General features: G+C 41.3%; 1 protein-coding gene and 2 long non-coding RNA genes across 3 annotated transcripts in view; 1 reads left to right on the top strand and 2 right to left on the bottom strand.

Annotated features, from left to right (window-relative positions):
- Positions 1-16100, top strand: part of LOC309377880 — a 977944-nt gene that overhangs the window by 584122 nt on the left and 377722 nt on the right. The window lies entirely within an intron of this gene.
- The window catches only part of LOC309377608 (uncharacterized protein), a 276504-nt gene that overhangs the window by 208106 nt on the left and 52298 nt on the right, over positions 1-16100 (bottom strand). The window lies entirely within an intron of this gene.
- LOC309377281 lies at positions 14653-16017 on the bottom strand. Its single transcript, XR_014171502.1, has 2 exons — positions 15985-16017; positions 14653-14968 (listed from the first exon to the last, which is right to left on the bottom strand). It is a non-coding gene; the product is annotated as an uncharacterized lncRNA (long non-coding RNA).

Raw genomic sequence — 16100 nt, 5'->3', positions numbered from 1 at the left:
CTTGCTCAAGGGTTTAGAAGGCTTCTTCTTTGGCAGAGAAGAGTCCTGTCTGATATGCATTGGGAGGGCATTCCAAGGAATGGGTGAGTAAATGTAGTAAGTGTGTCTTCAGCTAGCGCCGGGTGAGCGTACCCATGGCCAGCTTAGTCACAAAACTGCCTATTCCAAACTCACTCATCCCAGAGGTTTGAGTTGCAAAGTCAGTTCCTGGAATGTGACCATATAATTGCAGATTTATGACTGAAACACCACTGCTATGTTGCCATAGAATATGGACCAGTAAGAGCATTATATTTCTGTTTCATGTTATGTACTTTTATAGTACAGTGGTACCTCGGTTTAAGAACAGTCCTGTTTAAGAATGATTCGGTTTACGAACTCCGCAAAACCGGAAGTAGTTAGTGAACTTTACCTCAGTCTAAGAACGGAATCCAAACAGTGGAAGGGCACGAGCAGCGGGAGGCCTCATTAGAGAAAGCACGCCTCGGTTGAAGAACAGTTTCTGTTTAAGAATGGACTTCCGGAATGGATTAAGTTCATAAACTGAGGTACTACTGTATTTAAATGGAATGCTGGAAATTTTGCTGTCACGATTTATGCTTTATAGAAAAGCCTGCTTTGAATATTCCTTTCTACCATTGCTTAATAGGAAATCTGTTTAATGGTCTAAGATTGTGGCAATTAATGTAAATTTTTGTACTGTTTTGACAGACCATTGAAGGTTTCGTCTGTTGGAAGAAAGCTCTCTAAATTAATATTAATGAAAATAGTTAAGAACATAAATGGCATGCCTGATTTTTTTTTCTTCATGTGATGATGCAAATCTTATCTTCATTAAGAAAAGCAATCTATGAAATAGAAAGTCTCTCCCAAGCTATAACTAGGAGTTTCTCCCTTTCCATTTCTTCATTAAATAATATATTCATCATTTGTTGAAGAAGGAAGTATGTATTTGAACTATTGTCTGTCAATTGATTTGGAAAAATAATATTCATTTCCTAGCAATGCTAGACTTCAACAGTTTGGGAAATGAGAATGCTGGATAAAAAGCCCGGTTGATCAAAGCAGAGCATTTTATTTTAAATTGCTAGTGTGACCACATAACCTTAGTTAGAAGAAGAAGAAGAGTTTGGATTTGATATCCCGCTTTATCACTACCCGAAGGAGTCTCAAAGCGGCCAACGTTCTCCTTTCCCTTCCTCCCCCACAACAAACACTCTGTGAGGTGAGTGGGGCTAAGAGACTTCAAGAAGTGTGACTAGCCCAAGGTGACCCAGCAGCTGCATGTGGAGGAGCGGAGATGCGAACCCGGTTCCCCAGATTACGAGCCTACCGCTCTTAACCGCTACACCACACTGGCTCTCTGGTTAGGTATATCTGTGGCTACTTGGAACAGACAGAAGCAAAAACATTGTCACTAGAATCTCATGCCTCCTATGTAAGAAGAAAAGTTACTCAGTTTGGTACAGCTATTAACTGTGTGCACAGACCACAAGATTCCATTTGGATCCAGATTCAGCACTTCAATCAGAAGTCTGCCTCATTCTGAAATGCTTTGTAGCCTTCTGGCTTTGGATCCAAATCTGCTTTGTGGGAAATGAAGCACTGCTTTCCCCCATTTACTTGGCAATGGACAAAGAAAGAGTCATCAAACTGCACAAGTCCAGTTGTTGTTGTTTGCTTTTTTATACAATGTTATCTGTGGAACAGGAGCACTAGTGGTGAAATTTAATGATAATAGGCTTGAGATATCAGAAAGAAAACCATTCAATGAGTGGGCACACAGTCACTAAACTGTACAAGACTGTGGAAGTTCCCTCACTACAAAAATAATAAGTCTGAGAGAGATAGAAAAGGTAAAAAATAAAGAATAAATCACAGACACCCAGAGACATAAGGCCAAGTGAAAAATAAACAAAGTAACTCACTTTTAAAAAACGGAAAAAAAACCTCACATGCAGAAGTTCAAGACGAGATCTCCAGTGCTTTTATGGGAAATGGGATGGCAAAGTGGGTGCAGCAACACTGCATTCTAAAACAAACTCTGGCTAATTATCTGACCCAAGCAAGACAGTAAAAATAGAATGAACAAAACTGCTAATGAATGAATGGAAATAAAATAATACATTTAAAAGGATGCTAGTGAGAGTGGAACAGAGGAAACCAATTTAGCATCACTAAAAAGGGTAGCTGAGGGACTCTGCCCCAACTCCACCAGAACTGTTTACAGCATCCAGTGCTGGAAGGAAAGAAGTTGCAAAAGAGCAGGAAACATGTGAGACAAGCATTCCCTCAAATGACCCTCCCTCAAATGACCCTGGGATTCTTATTTATTAGAAGCTGCACGTGTCAGTCACAATAGAACTATCCCTCTCCCCCACTTTAGCAGAGAGTTTTCCTATGGTAAACAGCGTGTTGTGTTTCAGTCACAATGTCTTCAGCATCACTTTTTGTGGCCTTGACTCAACTTGTGACACTACTTAGGCCACCATCCTTCAACCCTGCCCCTCCCTGAGGCATCATCTTTTGACCCAAGACTTTGGCTTTGCACAAAGCTGATGTACACCCCTAATGACTATACAGTGGTACCTTGGGTTACATATGCTTCAGGTTACATACGCTTCAGGTTACAGACTCCGCTAACCCAGAAATAGTACCTCAGGTTAAGAACTTTGCTTCAGGATGAGAACAGAAATCGTGTTCTGGCGGTGCGGCGGCAGCAGGAGGCCCCATTAGCTAAAGTGGTGCTTCAGGTTAAGAACAGTTTCAGGTTAAATACGGACCTCCGGAACGAATTAAGCACTTAACCCGAGGTACCACTGTATAGAAGTCCAAAATAAAAATGAAGGATTGGCAAATAAGATAGCAAAGAAATGAGAAGGGTGGCAAGAGCTGTGTTATTATAAAGTATACCAACTCCTTGATTAGCTTAGCATAGCTCTTTCACTGGAATTTCAAGAGGGTAAAATGAAAAGAGGAAAAGAGGGACAGGGAACGTCAGCTTTTTTCATTTCCTGTGAATGAGATTAATCAGGTCACCTGAAATACCAAAGATTAAAGCAATGAGCTAATCGATTATGGCAATATCCTGAGCTTCCTGCTGCTAATGTCTCAGAGGGAGAGTGAAAGCCGAAGAACTGTGAAAACCTTCTGCTACTCTAAGTCACACCGATTTTAAAAGGCCATGGGGAAGACATGTTCTGGACTAGATTTTATTAATATTTCAAAAGGATTTTGTTCTTAATATTGTGAGTCGGCAAACTCTCACCTCTGCACTGAAGAAAGCAACACCGTAGAGCTGCTACTGTTTTTCAAAGTCCTAGTTGTAGAATGTAATTTGTATTTGGGACCTAGGAATTTGCATTTAGTTGATGTCTGGGGGGGGGGGGAGTACCAATTATCTATGTTAGTCATTGTGGTTGTTGAAGCCCCCAGCCAAGCCCACCTCAACCCATTGAGGCATGGTGTGCCTCTGTGATACATACTATACACAATATATATGGTATCATATTGTTTCCAGACAGAATATTTGAAATGGTGGTGACAAGGGGAAGGTAGATGCAAACAGTGTTGTGTCAAAATTTTCTTTTGTGTTGTTGTTTTTACTATTTCACGTCAAGGAAAAAGGATTACATTTGGAAATTCTTATGAGTAGTGAAATTCTTATGACTTTTTGTTACCTTACTTTCAAGGTGGCCAAGTGGGGTTGTGAATGTAATTTTACAAATCATATCTGTGTGGTGGGCTGCATTCTACATTCTGAAAGCTTTATATAAGAGGAGGCAGGCTCCACCCTGACTTACGTGTGTTCATTAAAATGTTGAAGACTGGTATCCCATGCATAGGTGTCCTCATAGGGGTTGCATCCTGACCTTCTAAAGCACCCTCATAGGTCAGGAGCACAGCCTGCAACTTTGTTTTTTTAATAATATATTTATTAAAGATTTTAGACATTATAATCACCAAACACTTAAAGAACCATCACCAAAATACAATAAACAAAAAAAGTAAGAAAAAAACAAATAAAATTAACACATTATACAAAAAAAATACCACAACAGAATAACCATATTTTCTTCGCTTTTTGGACTTCCTCACATCTCTCGTTCACATCTCTCATTCCTGCGTTCCTAATTTATAAAACTTTAAACAGCAATTTATCATCTTGCTTCGATGCTTATTTTGTAATTTTCCAATATTGTGTCTCTAACTTTAGATACTTTTATCTAGAGCTTAAATACTTAATTTAGACATAATATTTATCCTGAATTTATCTTTTTCTCAAGTTTCACTTATTCTCATATTCCTTTCAACTAGCTTAATGGTGCCGTGTTGTTTTCAGTCCTGCATCCTTCTTAACACTCATACAATTTACAGTATTTTTGTAAATAGTCCTTAAATTTCTTCCAATCCCTGCAACTTTGATGTTGACCCTCCAAACAAGTCCATTGTTTCCTAACAAGCACCTGGAAGGGGCCAATGTCATATCATGCATTCAACAGCAAGTCATCAAGTAATCTGAAAATAAGTATACAGTAACAAATTGTTAATGGGACACAGGTGGCGCTGTGGGTTAAAGCCTCAGCGCCTAGGACTTGCTGATCAAAAGGTCGGCGGTTCGAATCCCTGCTGCGGGGTGCGCTCCCGCTGCTTGGTCCCAGCGCCTGCCAACCTAGCAGTTCGAAAGCACCTCTGGGTGCAAGTAGATAAATAGGGACCGCTTACCAGCGGGAAGGTAAACGGCGTTTCCGTGTGCAGCTCTGGCTCGCCAGAGCAGCGATGTCACACTGGCCATGTGACCCGGAAGTGTCTCCGGACAGCGCTGGCCCCTGGCCTCTTAAGTGAGATGGGCGCACAACCCCAGAGTCTGTCAAGACTGGCCCGTACGGGCAGGGGTACCTTTACCTTTACCTTTAACAAATTGTTAAAAGCCTATGTGTACATCAAGCCTGTTTGTTAAGGTATGACTATGTTTGTTAATCATTTTTACATGGGAAAGTGCTAAACAAATTGTTAAAATGAAATAAAAGGGGCAGTTTAAATGGAAGACTTTACCAATAGAGAAACATCCTTTCAAAAACTGAGAGTCATTTTGTTTTTCCCTCTCATTGTTAGTCAAAGGAAGATATAAGTATTGATAACCCAACTGATCAATGGAATAAACCAGTTAAAGTATTTGCAGCCATAAATCACATTTGTTCCAATATTCAAGCATTTCAAGGGAAGATAAGGAGAATCATAAGTAGGTGAAGTACTGCAGTTAAAAGAGATCACCAAAGCATTTATAGAAAGGCAGCTCCTGGGATCAATTTTTCTTATGCACTGAAACACTCATATAGCCAATAAAGCATTAGTAAGATTAATGAGTTTCATAAAAAACAGCAAATTTTGGATCCATATTTTATTCACTTCACTGTAACTTAAAATTGCATTTTGTATTTTTATAAACTATATTACTCTATTTTCGCCACATTCTTTATGTTATTTACATTCAAATAGGTTAAAGAAGCATTTTCTGGAGACGTGATAGCACAAGAAAAACTGCAAAAGCCATTATATGCTATACTGATGGCCAATCAATTGAGGGATCATATTGAGCCTTCCCTTGCCTCCTCTGCCTATTCACACAAGAAGACTATGGGATGCCTCAAAGCAATACTCAGCATTGCTGTAACACTTTATAGAGTGTTTCAGTGGATAAACAGATCAGTATAAATCTAATTCATTTCCCTATCACATCTGCTCACAAGGAAGTCGGTTCCATCCCATTTCCACATTCATGTGCACGATCCCTCACCCTGAAAAAATCAACACAAAGTTGTTACTAAAAGGGGAAGGGCTGAGGACTAGCCATACTTCCCCCTTTAAAAACACAGGCAGTACCCAGAAGGGATCCGTGGTACACCATCTGCTTTGCATACAGAAGATCCCTGTTTCAAACCCTGGCATCTCCAGGTAGAGCTGAGATAGAACCCAGTCAGAAAATGTTCTGCCTCCATGGTTGAGGGCAGCAAATGCTTTTGAATACAAGTTGCTGGAAATTACAGAATGGTTGTTGTTGTTTAGTCGTGTCCGACTCTTCGTGACCCCATGGACCAGAGCACGCCAGGCACTCCTGTCTTCCACTGCCTCTCAGTTTGGTCAAACTCATGCTGGTAGCTTCGAGAACACTGTCCAACCATCTCGTCCTCTGTCAACCCCTTCTCCTTGTGCCCTCCATTTTCCCTAACATCAGGGTCTTTTCCAGGGAGTCTTCTCTTCTCATGAGGTGGCCAAAGTATTGAAGCCTCAGCTTCTCGATCTGTCCTTCCAGTGAGCACTCAGGGCTGATTTCCTTAAGAATTCAAAAGCATCAATTCTTCGGCGATCAGCTTTCTTTATGGTCCAGCTCTCACTTCCTACATGGATCACTGCCTTGCCGCGGTGAAGGGACTTGAATAACTCAGAGAAGCTATGAGCTATGCTGTGCAGGGCCACCCAAGATGGACAGGTCATAGTGGAGAGTTTTGACCAAATGTGATCCACCTGGAGAAGGAACCGGCAAGCCACTCCAGTATCCCTGCCAAGAAAACTCCATGGACAAAGACAACAGGCATACAGAATGGTAGATTGCTCAAATGTTATTGAGCTCTTCAAAGTGGGTGGAATGGAACTTACACAACAACTTCACGAGCTCATAAAAAAAAATCTGGGAGAGAGAAGAGAACCCAACAGATTTAGGGATGCCAAAATTATCAATCTCTTTTAAGAAGGTGACAGAACTGATTGCGGAAAATATCGAGGCATCTCTCTATTAGCTGAGGCCGGCAAAATTCTTGCAAGGATCTTAGCAAACTGTCTTTTAACAATATCCAAGGTGACCCTTCCTGAATCCCAAAATGGTTTTCGGCCTTCTAGGGGGACAGTGGACATGGTTTTCACCGCTTGACAGCCTCAAGAAAAATGCAGAGAGTAAAACCAATCCCTGTATATGGCGTTTATTGACCTGACTAAGGCTTTTGACAAGGGCCGACACTGATGCCAAAATCCAGCATCACCTGAGCTCTGTGAGTGCAACTTTCTCCCTGTTGAAGTGCAGAGTGTCTGAGGACTGGGACATTTGCAGGAAAACCAAAATGCTTGTTTACAAAGCTATTGTACTACCAACTTTACTGTATGTTTGTGAAACAAGGATCACTTATAAACACCATCTCCCACTCCTCGAAAGATTCCATCAACAGTGTCTTTGAAAAAAATTCGCTAGATTGATTTCCTTTCCAATGGGATGAATCAGCAAACAACAGCAATTTCCACTCCCATTTCCATTTCCATCAAAATTCTCTAGCATCCCTAATTGCAAGTACCATCAGCCCAGCCAGCATGACCAATGGTTAGGGATGAGGGCAGTTGTAGTCCAACTCCATTTGGAGTGCTATAGGTTTCCTGTGTCTCATTTAGACCAAGGATGATCAAAAAGTTTAAACCATAGTTCAATGCCTTTGTCCCTGGTGGCCATTTGGTGGTACGGACAGGTGGGCGGGGGGCTCCAGAGATGACTCTAGGTTTTCTCTATCACTGGCCTGATTTGGTTATTTGTATGTATGGTTGTTAAATTTCCATATTAACCTTATTAATAAAATTGTGTCCTGATTCTATCCATCCAGTGCATTTGACTCTTCATTGCACATGTCTTGTCAATTTCACTTCCATCTTGCAATTTTGAAACCAGCTGGGGAGAAATAGTTGCCTTCATCACAAATTGGATCTGTCAGCAATTCTGTAGGGTTTTTGATCAGAGTCCACCTTAAAAGTAAATAAGCAACAAGAGAAAAAAGATGGAAACCAGCAGAATCTATACATTTAGTACTGTGGCATCTGTTATGATGTGAGCACTGGCCTCAGGCCCAGACACAATACAGTGGTACCTGTGGTTGCAAACAGGATCCATTCAGGAGGCCTGTTCACAACATGAAAAGAGCTCAACCCACAGCACCGCATCTGCACACACGCAGGTTGCGATTCACTGCGTCTGTGCATGCGTGTGACATCATTTTGCGCTTCTGCACATGCGCAACTGGCAAAACCCAGAAGTAACCCTTTCCAGTGCTTCCGGGTCGCCGCAGGACGTAACATGAAATAACGTAACATGAAGCAAACATAACATGAGGTATGACTGTATTGAAAAGGTGTATGGGTGGCTTTATGAACTTGTGAACAGAAGAGATAATGTCTGGAGCCCACCAAAGCCACATGATGTGGTAAGACAAATTTCAAAGACACAACTTAGATATACAGTGGTACCTCAGGTTACATACGCTTCAGGTTACATACGCTTAAGGTTACAGACTTCACTAACCCAGAAATAGTGCTTCAGGTTAAGAACTTTGCTTCAGGATGAGAACAGAAATCGTGCTTTGGCAGCGTGGCAGCAGCAGGAGGCCCCATTAGCTTAAGTAGTGCTTCAGGTTAAGAACAGTTTCAGGTTAAGAACGGACCTCTGGAACGAATTAAGTACTTAACCTGAGGTACCACTGTATACTATTTGTCCTGGAAACAAACAGAAACGGGACAAACCTTGAATAACTTTTGTCTATAGGAAGATGAGGCTTGTCAACCTGGGAAAGTAGCCCCTCAAAAAGAAGGAAAACTCGTCATAAACCTCCTCTGCCTTGTGAGATATCCAGATTGGAATCTCTAAGACAGTTGAATGGTGCCTTGTTTACCTCCTTGCAGCAACTCTGGCAGCCAAGCTGGTGTTTTCCTTTGGCCCACATCAGCAAGGCTGAGAGGAGGGTCTTGTCATCTGGGCAGCCCAGGACTTCCATATACACTGCCCAGGCTTCTGCCCCTGAGAGGTCACTTTGCTGCTGCCAATTCAGCGGTTTGACTTCACCCCTGGAGGTGCACTCCATTGTCTCTCAAGACAGCCAGATACCAACAAAACAGTTGTAGTTGTTATTTGCGTGGACAGGCGGAGTCCCCAGATCCCGCGCGGTCCCCCCGTCATGTGGAATAACAACTCAAGACAACGTGCTATGGGATTAAATTGGCCACAACTTTCAAATGTGGGTAGACCTTGGCTCAGGCATTGGGCGTTCTCCCTCCCCAGTCCCCAGCCGGGGACCTAGGGAGCATCAGGGTTATCCAGTGTGTGTGGGGGGGGGATGGGCCGGCTCTGGAGAACATATGTCAAGCAGAGATAGCCGCCCCCGTTACACCGCCGCCGCAGGGGAGAGCAATGACGACCTTTTGGTGTACGGTCAAAGCCTCCCTTCAGAAACCCTTTAACGGGGAACCCTGGTATCACCGCCGCAAAGAGGAAGATGGACTAAAGGATTCCGCCCAAGGCCTGATACCGCCAAAGTTGTGACGTTTTGCTACGGGAAAGGCGAAACCTGCCAATGCAGGGAAATTCCTTTCCGGCCCTTTAACAGAGACCTTAATGTAGCAGCGCCTGCATACCTGTGAAGAAAAGTCAACCTGCAAAATAAGACATTAACTGAGGGTGGGTAGGGTGGGAGAAGCTCTGGAGCCAAATGAGGATTCCCAGGTAAGATCCTCCCTCTATTGTGTGGGCAGGTAATCCCTCCCCTACCTGGCCTGGTCTCCTTGGCAATGCTTCCCCCAGGTGGGATTGGACAACTGACTGAGGTAGGCGGAGACCTCCAGGTATACCACCTGAGGGAAGGCAAAGCCAAGCCTATGATGATGGAGCCACTCCAGATCCAGGGGCTGCGCGCGTCCACGCAAAGGGCGCCCCCCGTTTTAAGCGGGGAGCGATCATTGTGTTATTGCTTATGGAACTATAAGCTGAAAACCAGCACACATTTTTTTTAAAGGAAGGAGTTTTATTCTACGCTTTAAAAAAATTCCCTTTTTTTGTTCCAAACCAGACAAAGATTATTAGAAATGGCTGCTTAATACTTTTCACACCTCTTTATTAAGTAGGAATGTGGCATTTCACACTGTTTCCTTGAAGTGATTCTGTCACATTTCAGGTCAAAACATCCATTCCATTGCAGGTATATGAGAGTTGTGACTTGGAAGTTGTGCCCTGGTTGTGCTTCTGACATGCTCAATCGGTAGCTCTCCAAAATATTGCACTCTTTGTAGTTTTAGTAAACTTTGGTTTCTTGCATGGGATATCTGAGGTTTCACAATTCAGTGGTCACAGTTCTGTTTAGCCAATATTACCTAAGCACATACGTAGTGCAATCTATTAGGAAAAAAAGATGTGAATCGTTTCAGCAAAGGCTACAATCCTAATTTTTATATGGCTACTCCATTCTATTGCTATTTAGCATTGGTAACAATACAGTAGGAATTTTATTACATTCAATCAGTTGTACAGTTATTGTACTTTTAAGACCTATTGTTAAAAGGCAAATTGTGAGGTGCAAGATTATAAAACTGGACTGTTCAAATCCATAGAAGAACAAGCAGAAAGGGATGGGCAGCCCACTGACCACTCAAACACCTGTCTCAGATTAGGAGACTCTCCTGAATGGGATAGGCACGTACTCATGCTCAGTTTTCATCTGTTCCCCATCAAATCACTTCACATCACAGGCCCAGCCTGTTCAGGATAGCTTCAGGGGCTGCCAGGAAAAAGACTGAATGCAAAAGAAAAGCTTCACCCAGCATCGCAATTCAGGACCCAAGCTGGCACCTTTAATGCTTGAGGCTGTGTCTAAAAAACACAAAGAGGAATATCATAACATTAATAGCCCAAACAAGCTGTAGCCATTAAGACTCATCCAATCCTCAAAGCAATTCCCCCAAATGTGATCAAGGCAAAATACCAACAGCCTAGAAATCCACATGTAAGATTTTTAAGGTTTCTGTTTTATATATATGAAACAAGCTTGTCCTACATTAATGTTTCATCTCTCCTTTGGTTCCTGCATGCCTGTGGCAATCCATAACTGTCAAGCTCCTACTGAGAGGCGCACTGAAGTCACTTTAAGAGAAGCAGACTCAGCTGCCTGTGGATTCCCAGCTTAACCTTCCCAACTCTTGGCAAGATGCAGCCACTTTAGTGCATGCAAACGGCAGCCAACTTCAGATCTCGGTGGGATCCCTCTCCTTTTCTTGGCAGACTTACCTCCCTGGATAGCATCTTGCATGACAAAATTAGAAATCAATGATGTTTTGGCTCAGCCCTAGATATTAATAGTAACAGTCGCAGCCAGCACCATCTGTTGTCATGTGACTGCAGTGAGGCGGTGTAGTTGTGCAGTTGTTATGAGATATGCCATTTGACAGGTGGGCATAGCATGTTTCTCCTCAAGATCACTCCGTCGTCATTAGTAATCTGGCCCTGCATCACAAGTGTTATTTTCTTGGGTAGTTATTGCACCCCAGAGAACGAAACAAGCAATGTGTTTGCATAGGATCCCTTAGGTAAAAAATATTGCAAGTGAGTTAGTTTTATACTACTAGTCATGTGTTGAGATATCATTGCACCAAACAGCTGCAAATATTTTGTGTGTTATCCACAAACTAAAATCACGCACAAACAGATGTACTGTTTCATAGTGTTTCTGCTTCAGGAACCATACAAGAGTGTGTATTAAGTTAAGTGTATATTAAGTTAAATGTGTTGTGTCATGTATGTAGCATTTGGAAATACAGTATGTTGGAGTGTGCAATCCTTTCCCTGCTGCTCTGTTGTCTTGAGGATATTTCCGATACCTTCTAGCAGGGGTCAGAAACCTGGAGCCCTACAGATGATGCTAGACTACAGCTTCCCTCATCCCTGAGTCTTGCACATGATGGATGAGGCTGATGGTCATAGGAATCCAACAATATTTGGAGGGCTACGGGTTCCACATCCCTGCTATGACATTTCCACATTGCCTGGCAGAAACAGGCATCAGTTATTCTATCTCTCTCTTGTGGGCCAAATTATAAGGACTATACAATACTTATGGGATTTTGGAAGGACATGTGCCTGGGGGCATTTCTGATCGAAATTATTATTTTTTATTTCAACTTGATACTCTTATTCCATAGTGTCAATATTCTTCCCAATGTTACAGCACAGGAAGATAAGCATTTGAGATATGTATGACCCCCAACAAAGTCTAGAGAAATAAGGTATTTCAGTTAAAAGGAATAAGGAAAGTCAGATACTGCAGCCAGGAAAATAAGAGAGGTGACTATATAAAACACCACCTGCAGAATCAGAGTCAGAAATGCCAGATTTTAGCAAACATAGAGTGAGCAGGTGTGAAAAGGTCATGCACTGTAATTTATCACACAGAGAAAATATCCCACCCAAAGTCTGAACTCTTTGAGCCATGAAGTACAACCCTTGTAAAATGGTAGCATTGTAGAAAACAGATGCTGTGAATAAAAGGGAAGAAACAGACAAGTGCACTGTATTAGCACAACAATAGAACTGCAACATTGTCCAGTTAATTCATCTCTGAGACTTATTAAAATTAAAGACATTTTACAATCTCTATTGCCCGTTGACTTCCAATTAATTTGGTAACTTTATTAAAGCAGTAAAGTCATATAGCAGAGTATCTTACAGGGTTTATTCAAGCTTCAAATGGGTAACATTTGCTGCCTGTGAACCAGGTAATTACTGCATAATTAATTTTTTCATACTTTTTAGTGTGAGATGTCTCTCAAATATAATTTAATTTTATATATTAATAGTCACCCAGCTCTTCTAATTGCAAGGAGAGAAAGGTGAATTACAACTAACCATACTTCCATAATATTCTCTTTGAAAGGCAACGTTCACATGAACAAAACAGATCCCCATTGTTCTCACATACATTAATACACAACAGTACGAGAGCTGCTCATTCCTTGTCAAGCCAATCATCTTCAGGAATGCCATCTTGTGATAGTATATCTCAGTTTCATTGCATTTTCAAATCTAGAGATACCTCATAGCTAGCGCACAAGGAAGAGCCACCCTAGTTTGACATCCACTTAAAGAAAGAATTATGGCAGAATAATATAAAGCAAAGGGACGCTGGTGGCACTGTGGGTTAAACCACAGAGCCTAGGACTTACAATTCACAATTCAATTTATTTACGGCTATTAGCCCATAAAATATGTACAAACATAAAAGCACAGAAGCATAAAAACCGGTACATCTAACAACAGAAGGGGAACACCACGATGCAAGGGTGGTCATTGAACAGTGACAGTAACGGCTTGGGGCCCGGAAAGATCCAAGGGACGGTTCACAGAAAAAGGAGAACTGGAGACGAGATCCGTCATGCACTCTCATCATGACTGTCCGATTAGTTTTTGTTGTTGTTGGCCTAGGACTTACCGATCAGAAGGTTGGTGGTTTGAATCCCCGCGACGGGGTGAGCTCCCATTGCTCGGTCCCAGCTCCTGCCAACCCAGCAGTTCAAAAGCACGTCCAAGTGCAAGTAGATAAAGAGGTACCGCTCCAGCGGGAAGGTAAACTGTGTTTCCATGCGCTGCTCTGGTTCACCAGAAGCGGCTTAGTCATGCTGGCCACATGACCTGGAAGCTGTACACCAGGTCCCTCGGCCAATAAAGCAAGATGAGCACTGCAGCCCCAGAGTCGGTCATGACTGGACCTAATGGTCAGGGGTCCCCTTTATCTTTTTTTAATATAAAGCAATTGGACAATGTTTTATTATTTTCAGCTTGTGTCATCGCTTAAGAATTAGACCCCCCCATGAATGGAGTAGGTCCTGATTTATTTTAATTAGTCCATAGGTTGCTTGCGTTTGTGTATTTGAACCTGCCTGGTGGCATTCATTGGTATTATGATTGCATTTCCTCCTTGAAACAGCCGTTTGCTTTGGACAATAGAGAATGATAGTCTGGCAAACGCTAGAAAGCCTTCAGAGCCAAAGTCACTCTCCACATATCAAATCTTGCTTACACGGTAAGACCAGCAATAAAAGGACATCAAAGGAGTGAAAAAATCAATTCTGTAATTGGATAAAAGTAGTCTTCTAAGCAGACTGGAGTAGGATTGTATTGTTCAGCTTTCCAGGTATGTATTTGGTGTGCGATGGAAACATTTAGTCATTCACTAACCAGTTATACCCATGTCTTGTATTTAAAATGTCTTAGGACTGAGTCAAGCATTGCTTTGCATCATTTGGTATCTCTTAATTAAAAATATTAATGTTTATCTTATCATCAAGTAACAAACAGCTAAAGCTATTGCCTGCGTTTGAAGTGCAGTGATATGAAAGCTCTGTTTTGTTTGATCTGTAAGGCATGTTTTACACATGAATGTATCAAATAATGTGCATACATAGGAACACACCCTAAGATCTAGTGCAGACCAAATGGTGGTCCTCACATAAATGCACCAAGAGTTCTTAGGGCTACTACCATAATGTTATGTGGTGCTCACACAGCCATTGTACTGAAAAACTGAGTGGCAGCGAGAACATGAAATTGAATAGTCTATGTTAGTTACCCCATAGGACCTCCACAGGTTCCACATCTTTTTCCTTTGCTTTATTGAAAATACTATGGAAGAGGGTTACTACCTTCATGACCTGTTTGTAGGCATCACAGAGACATATGGCTGTCAACTAGAAGAGGTAGACTGAGTCCATCTGAAGAAGGCCAGACTGCCACTGAAATGACTTCCTATAGCTACAGAAGGTGGTTCTTACAATATTTTCATTAAAAGAATGGATAGACGCTCATCAAATTGCACACATCCTATCTCTTTATTTTTCACAATGTTGTTTTGAAATGTTTCCTAACATATCCCAGGGGCATTTTGACTTTCTTGTGACAATGATGGTATGACTGATCCTGTTTGATAATATTTCTGTGACAGTCAACCCATGAGGTCTCTCAATTATCCACTGAAATGAAGATCCAAGGATATTTTGCTGGAGAAGGTGATAAACTTGCACGTTGTTAGGCAGCGTAAGTCACGCTGAACTCAGTGGCATCTCAGCAGCCTATGTACAAGACTGAAACCAAGACTGAGAGAAATTCATTTCTTTGTATATTCTGAAATAGTACAATAGAAACAAAATCATAGACTTCATCAGCTCTTTTTAAATTGCCAAAATAGTTGGGAATCAGATGCTGTCTAATCTAGTTGCTATTCTGCATAAATATTTCAAAAACAGAATTAAAACCAGCATTATAATTTTATACTTAAATGTGCCTAAAGATTGATAGCTGCAAAACATGGTATTATAAAATGTGACCGTCTGTAAAAATGCTAACTGTTAGATGCAGGCAAACAAGTGAAAATATTGATACTTTAAAAATATATAGCAGGTATCCTTGTATTCAGTAATGGAGTTGAATATTGCAGTGTAATAGGAGCTGCAATAATTTGCTGTCAATGATACGTGTGTGTTAGTATTGCAGCAGGCAATATTGTAATATAGAAATGTGATGGAAGTAATAAGAAAATAATCGTTGGTAGATAGTGATAGCTTTAACATAGTTAAACACACAATGAATATTTGGGCTACATGAGTTAGGTGGACAAAATCTATTGTGCTGTTGCAAAACATATTTAAATCCCCAGTAGATATATTTATTAATCAAAGGGCCTGCTTCCCATCCTAATGAAGATAAAATTCATCTTGACAACAGCAGCAGCAAAATGTAATCCCAAAAGATTCTATTGCTGAAAAATAATAATTCATCTTAAGCAATTGGTGTCTACTACATGCCAAAGATGAGATGTAAACAGATATAATATAGAAACAAAAAGTAATGTTTATATAGATATAGCTTAGTCAGACATCTTCTTGACAGTGCTGTATCCTTAATATTTTTTTCATCCTCCTGATTCATTTGTGCTCTTGTTAGGTGCTACTACTATAACATATGGATTGAACTATAGAGCAGCATGGAGTCGATTCACCAGCTTAGGAAAACAAACCAGAACTGGAAACTGTGGTTCTTGTGGTTCCTTTCCTTGTGCAATTAATTATTATAGCTCATTTGACACACAATATTATTTGGAAATAATTCCTAATTGTTCAGTGAGAGAGATTCTTGCCCACCTTTGTATCCATTCAGTTGTTGTGTGCTTTTGTGGTGTCATGGGTAGTGGTGTCAACGGCAACCTCTGGGAATGGCATCATCATAATTTCCTCAGGCCTCACAATGGCAAGTGCGC

Source organism: Podarcis melisellensis (assembly GCF_964234715.1).
Source record: "Podarcis melisellensis genome assembly, chromosome: 9".
In the NCBI taxonomy this organism is placed as follows: Eukaryota; Metazoa; Chordata; class Lepidosauria; order Squamata; family Lacertidae; genus Podarcis; species Podarcis melisellensis.
Note: the sequence above shows the minus strand (reverse complement) of the source record. Positions and strands in the feature narration are given on the sequence as shown.